At 44.1% G+C, this 26,601-nt stretch overlaps 1 protein-coding gene across 2 annotated transcripts in view; it reads left to right on the top strand.

The window, feature by feature from the left end:
* Nucleotides 1-26,601, top strand: part of LOC124777638 — an 85,322-nt gene that overhangs the window by 27,386 nt on the left and 31,335 nt on the right. The window contains exon 1 of one of the 2 annotated variants that reach the window (XM_047253114.1): nt 19,013-19,093. The exons of the other annotated variant lie outside the window; for it this stretch is intronic. The gene's annotated coding sequence lies outside the window, so the exon portion shown is untranslated. Of the gene's footprint in view, nt 1-19,012; nt 19,094-26,601 lie in introns of those variants that run through there. 2 annotated transcript variants of the gene reach the window in all.

The following is a 26,601-nucleotide window of genomic DNA, read 5'->3' as shown; positions in this document are numbered from 1 at the left end:
ATGTATAGGCCCTAAACATAAAAAGTAATACATGGTAATTTTTAAGCATTTCAGCAAGTCGACATAAAGAACAAAAACTACGTTAATAAAAGAATAACTAGGCTGTTTTAATCCAAAATTTTAACGTAAAACACGTCCGATTGCATCAAAATGACTTTAGGTAACGGCAGTATACAATTGCTTGAAAATCGCAATGTATGTAAAACGGCTTGTTATAGCATCCAGTAGGGTCGAATACCAGCTACGGGCAAATAAGTAACGCTAAATTTTGTAGAATTTAGTCCGTAATTTGTGCGCTGAAACCTGTATATTTGACCAAACGGAAAGTAGTTGCCAGTAGCGACAAACCCGCATCGACGCGGCCGAGAACAGCAGAGCGAGACGTTCGTGTTTTGTCTGTACACGCTTTGTTTGCGACTTCGCTGACGACACAACAGCTGCGACAGCGCATTACTCTGCATTCAACGGCCGTGACGTGTCGTCACAGCGAGATCCACAACCGGTTCTCTTGCTGCATTCGTATTGCACAATTCCACTCGTGACAGTCTTGAAATGCCGTCCGTTTTTTTAAAAAATATTAGTCTATGAAAGTAAAATCCTCTAGGTTGTTAGACCGCATCACAATTTGGGCCACTCTGCTCCTCGGAATCTAGTGTTTGCAGTTAGCTGAACACAGTTAAGATCAGTGTTGCGTTCACTTACGAAAGCGAGTTTTACCGTGCTTATTCTGAGAAACTAGTGTTATTGGGTGAAATTTTTCAAACTATTATTGATGAGCCATCGTCATTGGATAGATAGCGAAACAGAAACAGAAAGAGAGGGGAATGGCGCATAGGTAGCATCCTGGCCGTAGTTTGTACTCCTATCTGTCTTCTCTAATGAAATTACATTAATTCTTAGAAATCTCAGACGTTTCTCGATCTTTCCTTCTACAAATGTTGCTCTCCTTAGCTAGCACTCGCACACTGTTGAAATCTCTATCTTTGGCGCAGTTCCCCAAATGTTCACACTGCGTCACGATAATAGTACTTAAACATTCCTCTCTCTTGCTACGCCTGTTTCGCTGTCTAACATGAGCCAGCAACAGTAGCTGGCAAAATTTCACCAGCTAACAACGATTCTGCAAATGGCTCTGAGCACTATGGGACTCAACTGCTGTGGTCATAAGTCCCCTAGAACTTAGAACTACTTAAACCTAACTAACCTAAGGACAACACACACGTCCATGCCCGAGGCAGGATTCGAACCTGCGACCGTAGCGGTCGCGCGGTTCCAGACTGAAGCGCCTTTAACCGCGCTTACATCAAATGGTTCAAATGGCTCTGAGCACTATGGGACTTAACATCTTAGGTCATCAGTCCCCTAGAACTTAGAACTACTTAAACCTAACTAACCTAAGGACAGCACACAACACCCAGCCATCACGAGACAGAGAAAATCCCTGACCCCGCCGGGAATCGAACCCGGGAACAGACTTACATCGTTAGTCTATGTCAGTGCTCGGAAACCTTGAGTGGACGCTAAACACTGACAAGACTTGTTTACAACTCCGTAGAATACTAGCTACAGTGTGACACAGGGAAACGGGAAATTTTGAAAGCAATGGCGGCTGTAACGAGGAGTTGGTAGAATGGTGGGATTAGCAACGCTGTGGGCAAATCTTTGTTATTTAGTAATAATGGATATAGCCGTCCGCCTCTAGCCAACTCTGTAACAGATATTTAATACATTCTCTTATTCCATTTTAAATGGTAGAATTCACTTTTTGTGTGCTGTAGTTTTTTTTCTGAAATTACAATAGTTACTACGTAAAAGTAAGGTTTTCCAAATGTGTAACAATTTTCCAAGGTGCAACACGGTCATGCACCTTGGATGAAATATTCCACTGAATTTTTAAAACCACTGCAATCGAGAGCAGTTTGTCAATACTGTATTTAATATGTTACATTATCACGAAGTTAAAGCGTATTACACTGAGGTGACAAAAGTATGTACGCATACAATGGCGGTAGTACCGCGTGCATAAGGTATAAAAGAGCAGTGCATTGGCGCAGTTGTCATTTGCGCTCGGATGATTATGTCCGCACGGCGAGAATTAGCAGATTTTGAACGCTGAATGGTAGTTGAAGACAGACGCTTGGGAGATTTCATTTCGGAAATCGTTAGGAAATTCAGTATTCCGAGATCCACAGTTTCAAGAGACTGCCGAGAATATGAAATTTCAGTCATTACTTCTCACCACGGAGAACAAAATGGCCGACGATCTCCACTTAACGACCGAAAGTAGCGATGTAGCTAACAGACAAACAAAACCATAAGAAATAACCGCAGAAATCAATGTAGAACTTTCGACGAACGCATTCCTTATGACAGTGCGGCGAAATTTGGCGTTAATGGGCTGTGGCAGCAGATGACCGGCCGGAGTACCTTTTCTAACAGCACGATATCGCCTGCAGCGACTGTCAAGGCACTCTGGAAAACCGTGGCCTGGTTAAATGGCGAGAGCTGATGGTTTGCATATGGCGCAGACCACACGATGCCATGGACCCAAGTTGTCAATAAGGCACTGTGCAAGCTGGAGGTGGCTCTGTAACGGTGTGGGCAGTGTTTACATGGAATGGGCTTGGTCCTCTTGTCCAGCTGAACCGATCTTCGACTGAGGCTGTTTGGAAACCATTTGCAGCCATTTATGGACTTTATGTTCCCAAACAGCGATGGAATTTTTACGGATGACAGTACGCCATGTCACCAGGCCACAATTGATCGCGGTTGGTTTGAAGAACATTCTGGACAATTCCAGCGGATGATTTGGCCATCCAGATCACCCGACATGAATCCCATCGAATATTTATGGGACATAATCGAGAGTTTAGTTCGTGCACGAAATCCTGCACCGGCAACACTTTTGCAATTATGGACAGCTGCAGAGGCAGAATGGCTCAGTATTTCTGCAGGGGACTTCCAAAGACTTTCATGCCACGTCGAGTTCCTGCACTATTCTGGGCAAAGGAGGTCCGGCATGATGTTAGGAGGAATCTCAAGACTTCTGTCAGCGCAGTGTAAGCAGATGTATTATCAAAAACCAGTTACAAGTCAAAAACACTTACCTATAAAAACTAACGCAAATATCCATTTCCAAGACAAGTAAAATGGTTAAGGCTTTAAAGAAATTTAGGTCGCTTGTGAACATCACGTTCCATGGTAGAAGACTTTCTTTCGTTTCAAAGAACAAGTTGTTGCGTAACTGACTTCACACACTATATAGCTAGTTTGTACAGAATTTTACTCACGGTAAAATTCTGTAACAAGAATTAACGATGTCGCTGTTGTTGTTGTTGTGGTCTTCAGTCCAGAGACTGGTTTGATGCAGCTCTCCATGCTACCCTATCCTGTGCAAGCTTCTTCATCTCCCAGTACCTACAGCAAACTACATCTTTCTGAAACTGTTATGTGTATGCATCCCTTGGTCCCTCTACGATTTTTACACTCCACGCTGCCCTCCAATACTCAATTGGTGATCCCTTGAGGCCTCAGAATGTGTCCTACCAACCGATCCCTTCTTCTAGTCAAATGGAGCCACAAATTTCTCTTCTCCCCAATTCTATTGAGTACCTCCTCATTCGTTATATGATCTACCCATCTACAGCATTTTTCTATAGCACTACATTTCTAAAGCTTCTATCCTCTTCTTGTATAAACTATTTATCGTCCATGGCTCAGATGGTTCAAATGGCTCTGAGCACTATGGGACTCAACTTCTGTGGTCATCAGTCCCCCAGAACTTAGAACTACTTAAACCTAACTAACCTAAGGACAGCACACGACACCCAGTCATCACGAGGCAGAGAAAATCCCTGACCCCGCCGGGAATCGAACCCGGGAACCCGGGCGTGGGAAGCGAGAACGCTACCGCACGACCACGAGCTGCGGACCCTATCGTCCATGTTTCACTTCCATACATGGCTACACTCCATACAAATATTTTCAGAAACGACTTCCTGACATCTAAACTCGATGTTAACAAATTTCTCTTCTTCAGAAGCGCTTTCCTTGCCATTGCCAGTCTACATTTTATATCCTCTCTACTTCGACCAGCATCAGTTATTTTGCTCCTCAAATAGTAAAACTCATTTACTACTTTAAGTGTCTCATTCGTAATCTAATTCCTCAGCATCACCCGATTTAATTCGACTACATTCCATTATCCTCGTTTTGCTTCTGTTGATGTTAATCTTATATCCTCCTTTCAAGACACTGTCCATTCCGTTCAACTGCTCTTCTAGGTCTTTTGCTGTCTCTGACAGAGTTACAATGTCATCGGCGAACCTCAAAGTTTTTATTTTTTCTCCAAGGATTTTAATTCCTACTCCGAATTTTCTATTGATTCCTTTGCTGCTTGCTCAATATACAGATCGAATAACATCGGGGATAGGCTGCAACCCTGTCTCACTCCCTTCCCAACCGCTGCTTCCCTTTCATGTCCCTCGACTCTTATAACTGCCATCTGGTTCCTGTGCAAATTGCAGATAGCCTTTACCTCCCTGAATTTAACCCCTGCCGCCGTCAGAATCTGAGAGTACTCCAGTCTACATTGTCAAAAGCTTTCTCTGAATCGTAGGTTTGCCTTTCCTTAATCTTCTAAGATAAGTCGAGGGTCAGTATTGCCATACGTGTTCCAACATTTCTACGGAATCCAAACTGATCTTCCCCGAGGTAGACTTCTACCAGTTTTTCCATTCGTCTGTAAAGAATTCGTGTTAGCATTTTGCAGCCGTGACTTATTAAACTGATAGGTCGGTTAATTTTCACATCTGTCAACACCTGCTTTCTTTGGGATTGGAATTATTATATTAAGTCTGAGGGTATTTCGCCTGTCTCGTACATCTTGCTCACCAGATGGTAGAGTTTTGTTAGGTCTGGCTCTCCCAAGGCTATCGATAGTTCTGATGGAATGTTGTCTACTCCCGGGGCCTTGCTTCGACTTAGGCCTTTCAGTGCTCTATCAAATTCTTCACACAGTATCATATCTCCCATTCATCTTCATCTACATCCTCTTCCATTTCCATAATATTGTCCTCAAGTACGTCGCCCTTGTATAGATCCTCTATATACTCCTTCCCCCTTCCTACTTTCCCTGCTTCGCTAGAAACGATACATTCCAAATAGCTTAGATATATTATATAGCAGTTAAAAATGTAGAACCAAAAATATTTACGAATGATGCACAAAATACAACTTCATGTCTTACAACAACAAATCAGTAGAAAATGCCGGAAACTGCTTACGGCGACGTCTAGTACGTGTTCCTCCACGTGATTCTAAAATCGGTCACTAGATTGAAACACGAGCCATCGAGCATCACGTGTTCCTAGGCACCCTACGGGATTCTCTCGTATTTCCGATAATGACTCTCTTTGATTCAGATAAAAAAAGTAGACAGAAATGCTGTGCTCATAGCAGTAGCTATATAACTTGATTTTGTTTGCTTATCCAGTCGCTCACGTGAAATTACACAATTTCCTTGAGACGGTGAAGGGTCGAAGCGGATGCAAACCTTCGCAGAGCGTTGCCGAAATAGAATCTCCAATATTTTTCCTCTCTTCCTACTCTTTCCCACATATAGCCCTTATCTAGCTGCTCATAGAGATCGCTCCACCACACTGGCGCATGAAATAAACACGGTTGCAGTACACTGCCCGACACCCGTCCGTAATTCCTACCAGGGTATCCATCCCCCTCCCCTTGTAATACAACTTAATCAGTAAAGTAAAGTCGTATAGCACGAATGACTGGGAGACACCGAGCCGTCTAACTGGAAAGATATTTCGTACCCTTAGCGCTCGCAGGGTCCTTTCCTTAGCGAAGTATAAAAACTGTGTGCGTAAAGGTATTTGTTACGTGTAGGCGACTGTGTTGGGTGTGTGTATATCGTCATGTTTGTGCTGGAGACGATGATGAGAAAGGAGAGGGTGAAACCCGAAGCCGGCTCATAGCCTGCTCCTCTCGAAGAACACCAAAGTGCGCTACGGTCGCAGGTTCGAATCCTGCCTCGGGTATGGATGTGTGTGATGCCCTTAGGTTAGGTAGGTTTAAGTAGTCCTAAGCTCTAGGGGACTGATGACCTCAGATGTTAAGTCCCATAGTGCTCAGAGCCATTTGAACACCAAAGTCGACGTCCTCATCCGAGAGACAGATCACCATCTACACTGTCGCATGCCCTCATTTCATGAGACACTGCACAGAGACTTGGAATTTCATCCAGGGCGTTGACGCAAAGACTGATGATCGAGGACTTTACGCCACCACCCGTCCTGTCCCCTCCGCCGTAAAGGAGTGGGGAAAATTGTCAACAGCGCGCAGCGTACCGATAGGTCACCCATCCAAGTACTCGCCAGGCCCAACTGTGCTTAACTTCGGTGATCTGTCGCAAACCTGTGTATCAATCTAGGCACGGTCGTTGACACAACTTAATGCGCAGTATTTTGTCATTTGTCTAGAACAGAGAAACAAAACGCATGAGTTTTCAATGTCGAAAAAATTAACTCTCCAAGAGTTGGGGTCTGCTTGAACACAGCGTAGTTTAGAGTTACGAATTCTACAGTAACGAATTCTCCAATAACGTCTCAAACTGGGGAGACGATTATTGTCTTGAATAGTCCCAAGCAATCGGCTCTATCGGTTAATTTGAGACTTGTTGTGGGAGGTTTGATTGCGGTCAGTGGCGTGCGCTTTACGCAAATAACCGAAAAAAGTAGCACTGAAAACCTATTTTCTTCAGCATTAAGTATTTCAGAGAACATTAAAAAACGATGGTGCGAAAGCAATGCAATTAATCCGTTAACACAGTTAGAGGCGAAGTTCGGCAAGCAAGCAGTGTTGGGGCTGTTGTAGTTGGCAACAAAGTTGAATAAACGTGTTTTAAACTTTATTCCCGCTTACTCCACTTTGAAGAGTATTAATAAATATCATTTTTATGGCTATTTTTGTTGACAGCCAACAGGGTTTTCTCAGGCTATTTTATTTTTTAGACTTTTGAACGTTCAGTATCAACATAACATTACTGATATATCAGTAAAAATATCTTTAGTGAATACTTTCCAGTTTTATTTCCTTTATAGTGGGAGATGCTGAATTTAAACGCACGAAGATGTCATTTCGAATCGCTAAATCGAAAATGCTCATGGTCTAACGGTAGCGCATTTGAGTAGTAGTCAAATCGTCCTGAATCCTGACTTCAGACTCATACACTGATTGAATTTTGAATAATAATCATCAGCAAAGGCTGCTTAAGAGTCCTGGATTAAGGAGTTACCCTCTTTCCCGTTAGAGTGGGAAACTGACCCTAAAATATGGCAAAATCAGCTGTGATCAACGACATGAGGGTGCAGGAGACAGATGTCAATAATTACCGGCCAATATCCTGGCTTACAGCATTTTCAAATAAGAGTGGTTAGCCATCTCAACAGTAATGGGATACTTAATAAATCCCAGTTCGGATTTCAGAAATGCTGTTCCACTGAGACAGCAATGCATAATTTCACTGTCCACGTAATAGAGTCTTTAAGTAGTAAAATGTCAACAGTAGGAATATTCTGTGACTTATCCAAAGCATTTGATTGTGTGGACCATGACATTATGTTAAGGAAATTACAATTCTATGGTATAAATGGAACAGCATATGAGTGGTTTAAGTCATATGTACAGAACACGAAGCAAAAAGTCTCTTCGTATGCTTCAAGTGATTCAAAGGAGTTTGACACTTCATCTAACTGGGGTGAAATTACATTAGGTGTTCCACTAGGTTCGATCATGGATCTCCTCCTGTTCCTGATATATGTGAATGACCTCCCTTCTTATGTGAAACAAGATGCTGAACTGACACTGCTGATGATACAAGCATAATTATTAATCCAATAAAAGAAATTCCGATAGAAAGTGATATAAATAAGTTCTTTGGAAAAGTTATTAATTGGTTTTCTGCGAATGGGCTTTCTCTGAACTTCGAAAAAACACAGTACATCCAATTTTCTGCTGCAAAAAGAATAAGAGCATACTAAGTTTTTGAGTGTACATATTGATGAGAATCTTAATTGGAAAATTCATATTTTGGATCTCCTAAAGCGACTAAGTACAGAAACTTTTGCAATCAGAATAATAGCCAATTTTGAGGATGTATAAATTAGTAAGCTAACATACTTTGCATACTTCCACTCTCTGATGTCATATGGAATAATATTCTGGGGCAACTCAACACTTAGGCAAAAGGTATTCACTGCTCAAAAGAAAGTAGTTAGAATAATGTGTGGGGTGTATAGTCGCACATCTTGTAGGTCTCTGTTTAGAATGTTAGGAATTCTTACAACTGCTTCACAGTACATTTACGTAGTAATGAATTTTTTTCTCAACAACATGGACCAGTTTAAAATCAACAGCGACATCCATGATTACAATACCACAAAAAAGAAAGACCTACACTATCCTTTACTTAAACTATCTTTGGCACAGAATGGGGTAAAATATGCTGCTATAAAACTTTTTGATAAATTACCAGATGAAATAAAATGTCTGACAGACAGCAGTAATAGTTTCAAAAACAAATTGAAATCATACATCCTTGACAACTCCTTCTGTACCACAGATGAATTCTTGAATATGAATAAATAAATCTGGAGATATAATATATGCATTTTGTGCCATTTAAGGGAATGGGATAGATAATAGAAATATTTAGGTATAACACTATAATGTAAACAAAAAAAACTTGTTTCCTGTGCGCATTTCTTGTGCATTTGACACGTTCCACATCATAACGGTTTTCAGTGTTGTTGAGCAATGGAACACGTAACTAACTAACTAACTAAAAACTTCTGCATTAAGGTCCCAAAAAAGATTTCGGATTAGCCCAATTTGGATCGTCAAGGGGACTCCAAGGGGATGGTGACTATGGGAAAAGGACTGACTAACCAATGAAATAGTAAAATTCTACTTTGATCTCATTTCTGCCTGTCTTATCAGTTATACCCTTTCACCATGTATTGTGATCTCGCTCCTGAACCCTTCTTTTACTGCCGGCCGCGGTGGTCTAGCGGTTCTAGGCGCTCAGTCCGGAGCCGCGCGACTGCTACGATCGCAGGTTCGAATCCTGCCTCGGGCATGGATGTGTGTGATGTCCTTAGGTTAGTTAGGTTTAAGTAGTTCTAAGTTCTAGGGGACTGATGACCTTAGATGTTAAGTCCCATAGTGCTCAGAGCCATTTGAACCTTCTTTTATTTCCGTCGTTACTTCTTCGAACAGTGTATCCCTGTCTTACACCCATTTCAATCCGAGCGCTTATACACTGATGAGCCAAAACATTATGACCACTGCTCACTATGACGGTGGATGCCGCCTGGTGACGTTGCGGGCACGTGCCGCCGTAGCAAAAATATATAAGCGGAGCAGAGACAGACGGAGGGTCAGTCTAGCGAAGACAGGGGCTGCAAACGGGGAAATCCATTGAGATAAGCGATTTTGACAAAGGGCAGATTCTTCAGATTCTTATTACGCAGAGCCTGTGATCGAATATCTCGAAAACGATGAAGCTGGTCGAATGTTCACATGCTACTGTCGTGAGCATCTACGGAAAGAGATACGGGGTGTTCAAAAAGTCTCAGCGCAGTGGCGTGTGACTGTTAGCCGCGCGGCCCTATAATTGTTGGCCTGTCTGGGCTACTTCCCTTCAAGTGGACTCTCTCAACATTCCACTGTTTCGTTTATCTCAGCCAGCGTCAGTAGTATCGTTGGTGTGTGTCGTTACGTGTTGACGTGAACGTTTAAGTTTAGTTCCTTTGTTCGTTTGTTTCGTTTTTGTCACTGTTAAAATGCTAACCACTGAAGAACGTGTGCCTTTAGTCGAACAAGTGCTCGAAGCTGGCTGTAAATACAGTTTCAGTTCGTCAAACATTTAATTCAGTTTTCCCGGAGACAACATTCCCACATCGCGATGCTGTGCGAGATTTGATTAACAAGTTCAGTGACAGATGCACCGAGGAGTGGTCGTCCTAGCGTTTTGTCTGAGGGTGAACTGCTCGATATTTCCGATAAAATGTCCATGAATCCGAACAAGTCAGTAAGAAAACTCGCCCAGGAAATCGATGTTAGCGTCGGAACGGCTCACACAGCTGTAAGGAAAAAATTAGAACTTTTCCCATACAAAGTGACAGCCGTGCAAAAACTTAAAAATACTGATCATGGCAAGAGACTGCATTATTGTCAATGGTTCAAAAATTTCGTTCAACAAAATGGAAGGATATTCTTAATGAAACATTTTTCACTGATGAGGCGTGGTTTCATTTATCCGGGTACACGGACTCGCAAAATTCTCGCATGTGGAGTACTGCAAATCCATTGTGAATTCATGAGGAACCACTTCATTCTGTGACAATAGGAGTTTGGATTGCAATTTCTAGACGTCGGATTGTGGGTCCCATAGTTTTCAACGAAACAATAAACGCACAACGATACTGCACTGATATTCTGTACCCATTCATAGCAGAACTTGTGTTAAGTGAAATACTGAACGGTTATTTTCAAAAAGATGGTGCAACCGCGCATACAGCTCGCGTTTCAATGTCACTGCTTGCTGACGTTTTTGGTGATGGCCTCCACGATCGCCTGACGTAACACCACTTGCCCTTTTTCATCCGGGGTGCAGCGAAAGCAGCTGTCTATAAAAACCGTCCTGAATCCATTGATGAATTGAAAACTGCAATATCCACTTTCACTGCTTCTGTTGCAGAAGAAATGTTACAGCTTGTGTTTGGAAACGTGATTCGAAGAATTGAATTATGTATTCAACAACAGGGGGGGGGGGGGCTTTCAAAATTTAATGTGAAAATTTGTAAGTAAAAATGAATATTCAATAAATTAAGAACTTGTATTTCACTGAGTTTCATTTCGGTATATTCACTGCGACATACGGCACGCGCGTCTAACAACCATAGGCACTGCGGAGAGACCTTTTGAACACCCCGTAGAAGAACAGTGAAACTACCACTAGGTGCTAAATAGTTGGACGTTCACGACTCTTCACTGAACGTGAGGTTCGGATGCTTGTCTACTCAGTAAAGTAGGATAGATGGTGACCTATGACATCTCTGCCGAAAGAGCACAATGCTGGAGCACGCACAAGTGTTTTGGAGCACACCGTTCATCCTACATTGTTGAACATGGAGCTCCGCAGCAGACCACCCCTACGTGTTCACACGTTGACCCAACGACATCGTCAGTTTCAACTGTAGTGGGCGCAAGACCATCGGGATTCGATCGACGAACATTAGAAACGTGTCGGCACTTCGGGTGAATCACATTTATGCTACCCTAGGTCGATGGTCGCCTCCACAAACGTCGTCATCGAGGTGAACGGTGGCTTGAAACGTGCAGCGCGCCACGGACGCAGGTTGGTGGGAGCACTTGCTATGAGACATTCTCCTGCGCTTGCATTGAACCTACGCTAGGAATCGAAGACACGTTAACAGCTGTGAACCGCCTGCATCCCTTCATGCTTGATGTGTCCCCGACGGCGATGTCAACTTTCAGCAGTATAATCGTGATTGTCTCGGAGCCAGAACCGTGTTACAGTTGTTTGAGGAGCGTAATGGTGAACTCACGTTGATGTCTCGTTGACCAAATTGCTCTGATGTAAATCCCATTAAACCCTACTAAGTCGTTAACGGGCGCCATCACCGCGTACGCAAATCAGCGGCCAGTTATTTACGCGAATTGCATGACCTGGCCGGCCGCGGTGGACGAGCGGTTCTACGCGCTTCAGTCCGGAACCGCGCGACTGCTACGGTCGCAGGTTCGAATCCTGCCTCGGGCATGGATGTGTGTGATGTCCTTAGGTTAGTTAGGTTGAAGTAGTCCTAAGTTCTAGGGGACCGATGACCTGAGATGTTAAGTCCCATAGTGCTCAGAGCCATTTGAACCATTTTGCATGACCTGCGTGCAGACATCCAATGCCGCATATCCCCAAAAAACTACCAACAAATTGTTGGATCCCTGATAGGAAGAATGAGTGATGCATATCGTTCCAAAGACGGACAGACAAGCTATTAAACAGGCAGTCATAAGGTTTCGCCACATCTCTGCACATCTACATCTACATGAGTACTCTGCAAATCTCACTTACGTGCCTGGCAGAAGGTTCATCGAACCACCTTTAGACTAATTCTATATTATTCGACTGTCGAACGGCACGCGGAAAAAACGAACATCTATATACTTCAGTGCGAGTTCTGATTATTTTATGATGGTTATCGTTTCTCCCAATGTAGGTTTGCGCCAACAAAATTTTGGTCTTCCATCCTTATTGGTTCCTCTTGGTTCCTGTACATATTGTACGAGGGCAGTTCAATAAGTAATGCAACACATTTTTTTTCTCGGCCAATTTTGGTTGAAAAAACCGGAAATTTCTTGTGGAATATTTTCAAACATTCCCGCTTCGTCTCGTATAGTTTCATTGACTTCCGACAGGTGGCAGCGCTGCACGGAGCTGTTAAAATGGCGTCTGTAACGGATGTGCGTTGCAAACAACAGGCAGTGATCGAGTTTCTTTTGGCGGAAAACCAGGGCATCTCAGATATTCATAGGCGCTTGCAGAATGCCTACGGTGATCTGGCAGTGGACAAAAGCACGGTGAGTCGTTGGGCAAAGCGTGTGTCATCATCGCCGCAAGGTCAAGCAAGACTGTCTGATCTCCCGCGTGCGGGCCGGCCGTGCACAGCTGTGACTCCTGCAATGGCGGAGCGTGCGAACACACTCGTTCGAGATGATCGACGGATCACCATCAAACAACTCAGTGCTCAACTTGACATCTCTGGTGGTAGTGCTGTCACAATTGTTCACCAGTTGGGATACTCAAAGGTTTGTTCCCGCTGGGTCCCTTGTTGTCTAACCGAACACCATAAAGAGCAAAGGAGAACCATCTGTGCGGAATTGCTTGCTCGTCATGTGGCTGAGGGTGACAATTTCTTGTCAAAGATTGTTACAGGCGATGAAACATGGGTTCATCACTTCGAACCTAAAACAAAACGGCAATCAATGGAGTGGCGCCACACCCACTCCCCTACCAAGAAAAAGTTTAAAGCCATACCCTCAGCCGGTAAAGTCATGGTTACAGTCTTCTGGGACGCTGAAGGGGTTATTCTGTTCGATGTCGTTCCCCATGGTCAAACGATCAACTTTGAAGTGTATTGTGCTACTCTTCAGAAATTGAAGAAACGACTTCAGCGTGTTCGTAGGCACAAAAATCTGAACGAACTTCTCCTTCTTCATGACAACGCAAGACCTCACACAAGTCTTCGCACCCGAGAGGAGCTCACAAAACTTCAGTGGACTGTTCTTCCTCATGCACCCTACAGCCCCGATCTCGCACCGTCGGATTTCCATATGTTTGGCCCAATGAAGGACGCAATCCGTGGGAGGCACTACGCGGATGATGAAGAAGTTATTGATGCAGTACGACGTTGGCTCCGTGGAATGGTACCGTGCAGGCATACAGGCCCTCATTTCAAGGTGGCGTAAGGCCGTAGCATTGAATGGAGATTACGTTGAAAAATAGTGTTGTGTAGCTAAAAGATTGGGAAATAACCTGGTGTATTTCAATGCTGAATAAAACAACCCCTGTTTCAGAAAAAAAATGTGTTGCATTACTTATTGAACTGCCTTCGTATATCACCTGTCTTCCCTACACCTTACTCCTATTTTTCTCAGAATTTCCAACACCTTGGACCATTTCGCTTTATCGAACACTTTTTGAGGTCGATTAATCTTATCCATGTGTCTTGATTTTTCTTCAGTCTTGTATTCACTATCAAGCACAACGTCTTAACTGCCTCCGCGGTGCCTTTCTCTTTCTTGAAGCCACACTGATCGTCGTCTAACAGATCCTCAGTTTTTCACATTCTTCTGTGTGTTATTCTTGTCAGAAACTTGAATGTACGAATTGTTAGCCTAACTGTGTGATAGTTCGCACACTCATGTGCCTTTGCTGTTTTCGGGATCGTGTGGATGATATTTTTCCGAAAGTCTGATGGCATGTCTCATTCCTCAAAAGATTCTGCACACCAACTTGAAGAGTCATTTGGTTGCCGCTTTCCCAATGATTTTAGAAACTCTGCAAGGCTTCCAAGTCTCTGTCAAATTGGCTTTAATAGTGGACGTCTATTTCATCTTCTAAAAACGTCTATTTCATCTTCTAACACGTCATCAGACAAGTCTTCCACATAGCAGAGGCATGCTACCCACTCTTTCCATCTATTCGCTCTCTCCTCTGAGTTTAACAATCGAATTAGTATTGCACTTTTAATGTTGCCTCCCTTGCATTTAATTTCACTAAAGCTTGCTTTGAATTTTCTATATGCTGAATCAGTTCTTTCGACGGCTGTTTCTTTTTCGATCTCTTCGCCGGGTTTCTGGAGCCATTTCGCCTTTGATTCCTTGCAGATACTATCTCTTTCATTCCTAAGTGTCTTATATTGCCGTATTCTTATCTTTCCGTAAACATTTTGGTACTTCCTTCTTTCGTCGATCAGCTGATTGGAACATCCCTATCCATACTCTCCGCTCTACCTTCTTATTCATAACGAATCTTGCTGCCGTTGTACCATTTTCTGCTGCTATTCATGTTACCCTATATTAGTCTCAGCAGAAGTCTTTATGTGCTTTCCATTTCACCTCAGTGACTCCTACTGAATCAAGAATAAGCCTTTGAATTTCCTTTTACAGATTTCCTATCACAGCCAAAATGTTCACATTCCATGCTTTGTTAATTTTTTTTTCCATGATAGAGGGTGCTGTCTCGAGATTCTATCTTAGTAAATGTAATTTCAGCATAGATCTTGTTGCGTGGCCACCTACAGGGCTGTTTATACAGTAATTGTCTGTTTTTTTACGAGCTCAACTGATTGGGAAATGTGCTCACATGGCGCTGTTAAAATCTCAAATGTTTTAAACCGATCTTTACAATAAAACAGATTACTACTTTTGGCTATTGCTCTTACGAACTGCTTCTGAGTTCATATTTTCGGCATTTGTTTCCCACAAAAGAATACCACAGCTAAGAATTGAGTTTATGTACGAACATTATGTAACCAACAGACTGTTAAACACTGATGACAGAACCCTAAGAGCATAAAGTGTTGATGACGTACTATTGACAACTATCTATGTGTGTTCATACCACTGATAATCAATATTCTTTCCCAGAAATTTTGATTTAATTACGCCATCTACAGAGGTACACACAAAAGCGTGTCATTTTTTCCTTTTCACACTGAAATTTGTGGTATTTGTCTTTTTTATGCTCAATGTAACGTCAAAACGTTGAGCAACTGTAAACTTCGTTGGGGGTTACATTTTCGTCTTCTGCAAGAAATTCTCTTTGTTATTTTCAGTGGCTAAATTATGGCTCTCATCATTAATGAAAAGTTTGAACCATAAGTAATATCACTATAAAGTGACTGATACATATACCAGGAATAAATAATAATAATAATAATAATAATAATAATAATAATAATTATTATTATTATTATTATTATTATATGCTACCTCTCATGTAGGACGTTTCAGAATTAGAGAGCACAAATTTCGGGTATGTGTTCCACATATATAGAAAATAAAAAAAGTTGATTACCTCACGTCTGGAAATTCTTGGTTTTCGGGTTATCGCCTTCAAAACAGTGATATTCACCAGATCAGTTTTCTTCCCACAGGTGGTTTACAAAAGATCTTCAAAATGTCCACCTCCTACTCGAATACATCTCTCATATCGTGGCTCTATCAACACGATCCTCAATCCTAAAAGTGCTGCATATTTCTGCACAACACACCAACATTAGATTCCATTCCATATCAGGCCCATATATGCCGATTATGAAAGTTCGTAATACCATATCGCATGAGCTGTGCTTCATCTGCGAATAATTCTAAGCAGCAAATTTCGGATTTGTAGCACACTGCTGGCAGAACCACTGTCAGAACATAACTCGTGCCGGGTACTCTGCTGGTGAAAGAGCCTCTAGATGTTGCAAATGATAAGAATACAGGGTGGTTGTAATTACATTTTCGCTGCTTGAGAAAGCTCCCATGAGAAACGAGTGATCGTAGGGCAATGAAACTTCGTGGAAACATTTGTAAGGACGTGCGGGAGAGAAATAACAAATAAACCATTTCCATATCAGAGGAAAACATTCGTTAATCGCGTTCCATGTTTACGTTCCAGGTTACAAACGTTGCTCAATGTGACGACCATCTGCATCCACAATAGCTTGAAACTGTTCTAGATATTGCTCTACAGCTGCCTGAAACATTACATTTGGAACGATGGACCTTGGAATGGTCAGCTGTCGTGACAAAGCTCGTGCATTGCTTGAAGATAAACACATTACTTTAAGTATTCGCAGCCATGGCAACAGTAACTTCTTCAACAATTTGTGGTACAATTGGCCGTCGGCTTCTCCCAGGAGCTATGCGGAAAACGCCAGTTAATTTGAACTTCCGGATCGTGTTCTTAGACAACGGTGCTGAAAGAGGACCTCTCCGTAATCCTTTAATGCGTCGATACTCGGCAACTGCAGCAACACTACTGCTGTTGTTTTGATGAAACAGCTTTACGAGTAAAGCACTGCGTATCTTGCCTCGACTGACCCATATTGAGTGGCTGCAACTGTAATGCACACTGATTTTTCCAGTACTACGTCACCGTACCAGTTCCGGCGCCTAACGGCAAGTCACGACACTAACATCTCAAATATTGAAAGTTTAATTATAACCGCCATGTAGAACTGTTGCCCTCGCTAGTCTCCAGACAGTTGTATGAGCAACATTAACTTGACCTATATATGTTGATAGACGAAGTCGGGTGCACAAAATCCATAATCGCTTTCAGTACATCTGGTGTTGTGGATCTCGGTCGTCCCGTCCCCAAACCAGAAGATGTAAATTTCGGATGAGCGGACACACGGCGATTGAGACGCTCAGATGTCTTCCCACCTGGACATTTTCTCTGTGGATACCTCTCCTGGTACAAACTACACTCATGTTCATAAATTAAGGATAATGCTGATACATGGTGAAACAACGCTCTGGTGGGCGGTTTGCGGGTTTAAATCACCTCGGGGTATGACCCTGCGGTGCATTTGACCTGCGGTCGTCGCACGGTGGCGCTGGCAGCAGTCCACATACGTAGATGTTTGTTGGTGCATGTCAGAGCAAGGTGCAGCGAGTCAAGTGTGCAGACGTTTTCAGAGGTGCTAATGGTGACTGTGTTGAAAATGGCTCAAATAACACACACTGATGACGTTGTGAGTGGTAGAATACTAGGGCGACCGGAGGCTGGTCAAATACAGCAGGTCGTAGCACAAGCCCTCCATGTACCACAAAGTGTGATCTCAAGATTAAGGCAACGATTCCAGCAGACAGGAAGCGTATCCGGGCGCTACAGTACGGGACGTCCACAGTGTACAACACCACAAGAAGACCGATATCTCACCATCAGTGTCCGCAGACGGCTACGGAGTACTGCAGGTAGCCTTGCTCGGGACCTTACGGCAGCCATTGGAACAGTTGTCTCCAGACACACAGTCTACAGACGACTGTACTGACATGGTTTATTCACCCAGAGACCTGCAAGGTGCATTCCACTGACCGCTGGTCACAGGAGAGCCCGTAAAGCCTGGTGTCAAGAACACAGTACATGGTCATTGGAACAGTAGTCTCAGGTTATGTTCACGAACGAGTCCAGGTATAGTCTGAAAAGTGATTCTCGCTGGGTTTTCATCTGGCGTGAACCAGGAACCAGATACCAACCCCTTAATGTCCTTGAAAGAAACCTGTATGGAGGTCGTGGTTTGATGGCGTGGGATGGGATTATGATTGGTGCACGTACACCCCTGTATGTCTTTGACAGAGGAACTGTAATAGGTGTATCGGGACGTCATTTTGCACCAGTATGTCCGCCTTTTCAGGGGTGCAGTGGGTCCCACCTTCCTCCTGATGGATGATAACGCACGGCCCCACCGAGCTGCCATCGTGGAAGAGTACCCTGAAACAGAAGATATCAGGCGAATGGAGTGGCCTGCCTGTTCTCCAGACCTAAACCCCATCGAGCACGTCTGGGATGCTCTCGGTCGACGTATCGCTGCACATCTTCAAACCCCTACGACACTTCAGGAGCTCCGACAGGCACTGGTGCAAGAATGGGAGGCTATACCCCAGCAGCTGCTTGACCACCTCATCCAGAGTATGCCAACCCGTTGTGCGGCCTGTGTATGTGTGCATAGTGATCATATCCCATATTGGCGTCGGGGTACATGCGCAGGAAACAGTGGCGTTTTGTAGCACATGTGTTTCGAGACTGTTTTGTCAAATAATCAGCAATTCTGTGGACTTACAGATCTGTGTCGTGTCTGTTCCCTATGTGCCTATGCTATTAGCGCCAATTTTGTGCAGTGCCACGTTGTGTGGCACCACATTCTGCAATTATCTTTACCTTGCATAGAGAGCACTGGTTCCTGATTTTAATACATGTCGAACGTCGAACAGAACACTGAATTTATCTTCCGCCTCGGAATCAACTGTGCTGTTAGTATCTTGTGTCACGGCAGCTACGCGCGGCAAGGAAAACGTGCCGGTGAATATCACTGTTTTGAAGGCCTTAACTTGTAAACCAAATATTTCCGGACACATGTTGCAATGGACTTTCGTATATGGGAAACACGTATCTGAAATCACCACTCTATTTTTGAAACACCTTGCATAAGAGTATGAAATGCCTTCGAATAATTTCCGAAATAAGAGTAGAAAGTTGTTCCCCACTTTACGTGCACCTCTGTATGAATTGTTGAACGGACAGACATGAAAGGAAGTCAAGGTGGAGCTGGTACATACGGGTCCCGCGCTAGACGGTCCACGTGGCTGTTGCATATGCAGCGGATTCCATATTGAAATGTCCCGTCCTGCAGTGTCGCCACAGTAGTCTGTCCAGTGTCTGCTTCAAGCTCCTGCGCGCGCGTAGCTACGACCAGACCGGAAAACCCTGCTCATTTCTTAGGTAGGAACTTGTATTTGATTTTCATTACGCGGTAGTCGATAAAGGTGAATTTCGAGTGCGACTGTTAAGCTGATTACCACTATTCCACAATGCGTGCGTGTCTGTGCGTGTGCAGATTCGGTTTAAGGGCCAAGCGACCGCTTTGGGAGTCAAGATGAGACGAACCCCACGGGCCCCCAAGTGCAAATTTTGTATACATCGTGTACCATAATTAGTAGCGGAAACTGACACGGATGCAAATATACGGTAATACTCCTAGAAACAAAAATGTTTTGGTAACATTTGCGATAGCAAACAAGCCGTTTGCGGGATAATTGCGAATAAATGATTACGTGACCGCTACTGACTTCAGTATGAAATATTGTCCTAGTTAGTACAAGTATATTTGGAATGTAAGCTTCCAATTAAGTCTCCAACTAATTGTGCGCACATGTCACCCGTGGTCTACATTACCTTGCGAAATTTGATGAATGTGAATGTGGTACATGCATGATGGAACACAGGAACATTTGGTATCGATATTAAGCCGACATCTGACGCACCAGTGTGGTATAAGATAGCTATGTCAGAGAGAGAGGTTGTACCTTGGGCTCCAATGTCACCTGACATCAATCCTTACGAAGTTTCCGCTGACGTCGAGCCACAGTCATGCAATATTGTTTAAAAGAGTAAACTGTCATTTGACTGTGTATTACTATTTTTATATTTTGTACTGTCTAGATTTCGGATTTTATAGCATTATCAAGTACAACGCTAAAAGTTATTAGACCATCATTACGTCGTATCTGTTAAGGCAGTCCGAAGTAGGTAAACAAGACTAACACATGTCTTTAAGATGTGACTATCAAAGAATTTGACACGTGTTATTCTTGTGCACCTGTTTTTGACTGCCTTAACAGATATGACTTCATGATGATCTAACAACTTTTAGTATTGTACCTGATAAGGGCATAAAAGCCGAAATCTAGATAATATAAAAGATAAATATAGTAACACACAGTCAAATGGAGATTTACTCTTTTTAACACTAATCCTTGCCATTTTTTGTCGCGGTCATCTCAAAATTGAGGTGTACAGCAGTCCGACTGATACGGCTGAAGAAATGGAGCAATGGTCCGGACAGCCTTGTTAACATCTACGAGATGATCCGGGAATGTTTGAAATAATCTGCAACTCACTGCATAATGAGGGAGGTTATGAAAGCTCGCATGAAATCAGCGCCGCGCGGAGTAACCGCGCGGTTTGAGGCGACATGCACGGATTGCGTGGCCCCTACCGCCGGAGGTTCGAGTCCTCTCTCGAGCATGGGTGTGTGTGTGTGTGTGTGTTGTTCTTAGCATAAGTTAGTGTAAGTTACTTTAAGTAGTGTGTAAATCTAGGGACCGATGACCTCAGCAGTGTGGTCCCTTAGGAATTCACACACATTTGAACAGGAAATCAGCGGGAGGAATCACTCGTGAGTTCAAAAGTGCTGCAAGCAGTCCAGCTTACATAATGACTGTATCTGGGAAGTTAAAATGAGTGGGCGCAATGGTCGAGCATATTCGCATAAGCAATAGATATACACCATGTGATCAAAAGTATCCGGACACCTGGCTGAAGTCCGCAGCTTCCGGCGCACGGGGTCCCGGGTTCGATTCCCGGCTGGGGCAGGGATTTTCTCTGCCTCGAGATGACTGGATGTTGTGTGACTTTCATCATCATTTCATCCTCATTCACTCGCAAGTCGCCGTAGTGGCGTTAAAGAACTTGTGGAGCGGCGGCCGAACCGCCCCGCGAGGGGTCTCCCTGCCACCAATGCCATACGCTCACACACTCACACGCACACACACACACACACACACACACACACACACACACACACCTGGCTGAAAATGACTTACAAGTTCGTGGCGCCCCACATCGGTAATGCTAAAATTCAGTGTCGTGTTGGCCCACCCTTAGCCTTGATGACAGCTTCCACTCTCGCAGGCATACGTTCGATCAGGTGCTGGAAGGTATCTTGGGGAATGGCACACCATTCTTCACGGAGTGCTGCACTGAGAAGAGGTACTGATGTCGGTCGGTGAGGCCTGGCATGAAGTCAGCGTTCCAAAACATCCCAAAGGTGTTCTATAGGATTCAGGTCAGGATTCTGTGCATGCCAATCCATTACAGGGATGTTATTGTCATGTAACCACTCCGCCACAGGCAGGTGCTCGATTGTGTTGAAAAATGCAATCGCCATCTTCGAATAGTTCTTCAACAGTGGTGAGCAAAAAGGTGCTTAAAACATCAATGTAGGCCTTTGCTGTGATAGTGCCACGCAAAATAATAAAAGGTGCAAGCCCCCTCCATGAAAACCACGACCACACCATAACACCACAGACTCCGAATTTTACTGTTGGCACTACACACGCTGGCAGATGACGTTCACCTGGCATTCGCCATACCCACACCCTCTCATCGAATCGCCACATTGTGTACCATGATTCGTCACTACAGACAACGTTTATCCACTGTTAAAACGTCCAATGTTTACGCTCCTTACACCTAGCGAGGTGTCGTTTGGCATTTACCGGCGTAATGTGTAGCTTATGAGCGGCCGCTCGACCATGAAATCCAAGTTTTCTCACCTCCCGCCTAACTGTCATAGTACTTGCAGTGGATCCTGATGCAGTTTGGAATTCCTGTATGATGGTCTGGATAGACCGTGTTCAACTGACGGCGGTCTCTGTCAGTCACCAGACGAGGTCGGCCTGTAAGCTTTTGTGCAGTACGTGTCCCTTCAAGTTTCCACTTCACTACCACATCGGAAATAGTGGACGTAGGGATGTTTAGGAGTGGTGAAATCTCGCTTGCAGATGTATGACGCAAGTGATACCCAATCACCTGACCATGTTCGAAGTCCGTGAGTTCCACGGACCGCCTCGTTCTGCTCTCTCACGTTGTCTAATGACTAGTGAAGTCTCTGATATGGAGTTCCTAGCAGTAGGTGTCAGCACAATGCACCTAATATGGAAAACATATGTTTTTGGGGGTATTCGGATATTTTTGATCACATAGCTTATGTAGTCAGTGCTAAGCGATACTTGTGCTGTAAAGAATGACGCCGTTGGACAGTGGATGACTGGAAAGTGATTCGGAGCGATTAATCACGCTGTAGACTGTGGCTGTTGGATGGGAGAATATGGGTTTGGCGAATGCCTGGAGGAAGCTACGTGCCATTATACGTAACGCCAATAGTGAAATAAGAAGTGTGGAGGATATGGCGTTACTGTACGTATATTTTTCGTGTTTGCGGTGTGGTCCCCTTTCTGCGCTTAAGAAACGCTAAATGCGGAAGGGTACGATCACATTTTACAGTACTGTGTACTGAGTACAGTACAGGAACAATTTCGCGGAGCATGATTGATTATATCAGCATGATAATGCACCCTGTCATAAAGCAGCATCTGTGAGACACTGGTTTGTGGATAATAACATTCCCGAAATGTACTGGCCTAGCCAGAGTCCCGGCCTGAACCCACTGGGCCGCCCTTGGAAGGGGTTAGAACGTTGGCTTTGCTTCAGACGCCAGCGTTTGAAACTTCCTGGCAGATTAAAACTGTGTTCCGGATCAAGACTCGAACTTGGGACTTTTACCTCTCGCGGGCAAGTGCTCTACCGACTGAGCTATCCAAGGACGACTCACGACCCGTCCTCACAGCTTTAATTCTGCCAGTGCCTCGTCTTCTGCCTTCCAGACTTCACGGAAACTCTCTACGAACCTTGCAGAGCTAGCGCTCCTGAAAGAAAGTGTATTGGGGAGACATGGCTTAGCCACAGGGGGTGGATGTTTCCAGAATGAAATTTTCACTCTGCTGCCGAGTTTGCGCTGGTATGAAACTTCCTGGCAGATTAAAACTGTGTGGCAAATCGAGACTCGAACTCGGGACAGTTGGCTTTTGCAATCAAGTTCTCTACCGTCTAAGCCAACTAAGCACGACTCAGAAGCCGTCCACACAGTGTTAATCTGCCAGGAAGTTTCATATCAACGCACACTCCGCTACAGAGTGAGAGTTTTCATTCTGGAAACATCCCCCAGGCCGTGTCTAAGCCATGCCTCCGCAATATCCTTTCTTACAGGAGCGCAAGTTCTGCAGGGTTCGCAGGAGAGCTTCTGTGAAGTTTGGAAAGCCTGAGACGAGGTATTGCTAGAATTAAAGCTGTGAGGACGGGCCGTGAGCCGCGCTTGGGTAGCTCGGATGGCGGCACGGTAGCTCAGCGTGTTCGGTCAGAGAACTGGTTGGCCTCTGTAATAAAAAAACTGAGAGGAAGGATCAACAGACGAACTTGAACGGATGTCATGTGTCGTCCGCAACGATCAAACATAACGATCAACAACGAACAAAATGAAAAAAAAGACGGTAGAGGACTTGCCCGCGAAAGGCAGCGGTCCTGAGTTCGAGTCTCGGTTCTGCACGCAGTTTTAGTCTGCCGCTGCTGGATCACTACTTTTTCTAGTTTCGGCTCTTGATGAAGAATGGGCTGTTATTCGTGAACAGACATCATCTGAATGCTACCATCATTACAGCAAGCACAATGGCTACCTCATTGAAAGTTTTTCCAGCATAGTTCAAGCTGTCATAAAGGCAAAGGGTGGTGACACCACATATTGATGATCACTAATAGGTATCTTGAGACATTTGATCAGATAGTGTATTCATTGACGACCACTGCTACCCTGTCTCAAAGTACTCTGTTTTGAATCCTCTACCTTTTACTGGCAGTGTAATTTTGACTCTAATGGTTTGGGTCACCCTTTCTATAGCCAGTTATTAGAGGATAATTAAGATTTTTGCATAGTAATAACTGGTGGCAGCTGATAAGTATTAAATCCAGGAGTAACACTTTCCTGTGGTTGGCAGTGTTGCAGTAGTATGTATCAAAACTTGTAAGCATCCACCGCAATTCACATTGCCAGTCGCAGTTTTAATTAAAGCAACAGGAATCTTTTTTATTGGATTAAACATGGAAGGTTTAAGATTCAAAATGGTTCAAATGGCTCTGAGCACTATGGGACTTAACATCTATGGTCATCAGTCCCCTAGAACTTAAAACTACTTAAACCTAACTAACCTAAGGACATCACACAACACCCAGTCATCACGAGGCAGAGAAAAATCCCTGACCCCGCCGGGAATCGAACCCGGGAACCCGGGCGCGGGAAGCGAGAACGCTACCGCACGAGCTGCGGACGAAGGTTTAAGAGCTGTGGCTGTGTGCCTAATAGTGCTCTCACACAAAATACCGTGGCAGTTGCACAGAAACGCAGTGTCGTGTTGAGCGCTGGGCGAGTCCATCCTGTTGTTCCGAAGGGGCGGCCGCACAGTTGACTGTCGCCGACGACCTGCGGGCTTCCACCGCAATCGTTAGCACCTCTTTCTCACATAGTGTGGCATCACAGTCTTCACGCATCGTAAATACAGGGAAACTTTTTCCAGTAAGGGACATGGGACTGTATGCAATAGCATTAAGTTTTGGGCAGAAGAGGCAGACAGCATAACAAAAATCTCATTAAAATTAGTGCTTGAGAGGATTGCAAGAGCAGCTACCTATTTAAGTCGCACAATAAAGAGAATAAGAAAGGAGGGGAGAAACATAGTGCAGGTACCGGTTGGCTGTAATTAAATTGTAGCTACTCACAGAGGTCCAGTGTGCGTTGTAATTATCGTATGACAGCGAAACTTGGTAGATGTTCTAATGCGTTAATGCGGAATCGATTTACGATGGAAAAAAATTAGTCCCAGTTTTGGCCACCAGATGTAAATCTGGTGCCATGAAAGCAAGAAAGACACATATAAATGTTTCCATGTGTAGTGGATTAGGAGCGGAATGTGGGCAGAAAAGGTCAAACAAGAGATAAAGGCATAATTTTGACATAATTATCAACTGCCACTTACACAGTTTGTTGATTCTGAGCACCAGAGACGTCAACGAGATGCTGAATTCGTAAAACGACGTGATCAACAGTTGCTGGCAGTAGTTCTGATGGAATCTGAGCATGTGTCCCTGTATACTGTCCTTCAGATCGAGTAGGAACCGAACGTATTCCTTGTAAACGCGCTGTTTTACATATCACTAGAGCCAAAACCCACGTGGATTCAAATCAGGTAATCTTGAAGGCCATGCACCTAGAAGCCTCTGGAGATAATACATTTGTGGAAAGCTACATTAAGCAAACCTTTCACTGGGCGAGCGACATGAAACTGTTGCCCCACCTTGTATGAAAACAGAGGTTTCCACACAGGTGCCCTGTTCCAAAGGTGCAGGGAGGTCTCTATAACTGGCAGATGTCACCAAACACCAGAGAGGCCCTGCGTGTATTCCCTTCAAAGAAGAACAGACCGAGAATTAGGGAATTTTTTTTTCTTCCTTCCTTTGGATGCACACCACACAGTCACATATGGCAAGTGCAATGACTCCTCGTGCACAACACATGGTTTAACAGTATCCCAAAATTCGGCAGTTCTGTGTTTTCGCTGTACCCTGTGGTATAAACTGTGTCTTGTCACTCCATAGAATATTGCCCAGCCACATTTCGTCAGCTTCGATCCATGCCAGAAACTGAAGAGCAAATTCAGAACGCTGCTGCGGATCATGAGGTTTCAGCTACTGCACCATCTGGATCTCGTAAAATAGGCAGCAAAACTTTCTGTACTGTTGATCAAGGGATGGACAATTCTCGTGACACTACACGAGCACAAGCACTACCTGAGCCTGTGCTGAATGGTCATTTCCATCAACAGCAACCTTGTTAATAGCTTCCACTCGGATAGGACTCCTACCCCTTCCAGATGCCGCACCAAGTTCAGCCTTGATTTGGAATTTCGTTATCATTTTCTTTAAGCCATTTAATGACCTCACGCCTGTCCTCCAGCCTTTCAGTCAGCGACGCTCTCTCACTGCAGCACTGTAATTGCTGCCGTTCACATTCAAACAACGGCTTCGCTGACAACGCATGGTCTCTCTTCTCGATAGCCATATTGTTTACTCACATTATGGCTTGTCAAGTGACAGCGTGGATGTATACTGTCATACGAACAGCGTACGGCACCAGATTGCACCTGGCGATCACAAATGGAACTAATGTTTTTCCAGCATAAGATGGCTCCGCATTTACGCATTAGCGTATCTACCAAGTTTCGCTGCCATACGATAATTACAGCCCACACTGAAACTCTGTGAGTAACTGTACTTCCTAAGGCCTCACTTTTTTGAGAAGACTCCCCTTTTGCAGCGCATGGTCGGACTCTTCTTGCTTTGGTTAATCCTCTGTTTATTTGACTATTTATATTCGGTACTCAAGTGAGACATTGTTGAGCTTGAGGATCTTTATTTGTCTGATAGTAGACTGTACTGATATAATCTTTTAATATGATCATTTCCTGATTTGTTAGCTGTAGCTCACAAGTTATGCGAGAAATGAGTTTGTGCACAGACTTCAGCTGTAGAACTGCACCTCGTCTGCAGCTCCATGGCCATCC

This window comes from Schistocerca piceifrons, chromosome 2, assembly GCF_021461385.2.
Source record: "Schistocerca piceifrons isolate TAMUIC-IGC-003096 chromosome 2, iqSchPice1.1, whole genome shotgun sequence".
Classification (NCBI taxonomy): domain Eukaryota; kingdom Metazoa; phylum Arthropoda; class Insecta; order Orthoptera; family Acrididae; genus Schistocerca; species Schistocerca piceifrons.
Note: the sequence above shows the minus strand (reverse complement) of the source record. Positions and strands in the feature narration are given on the sequence as shown.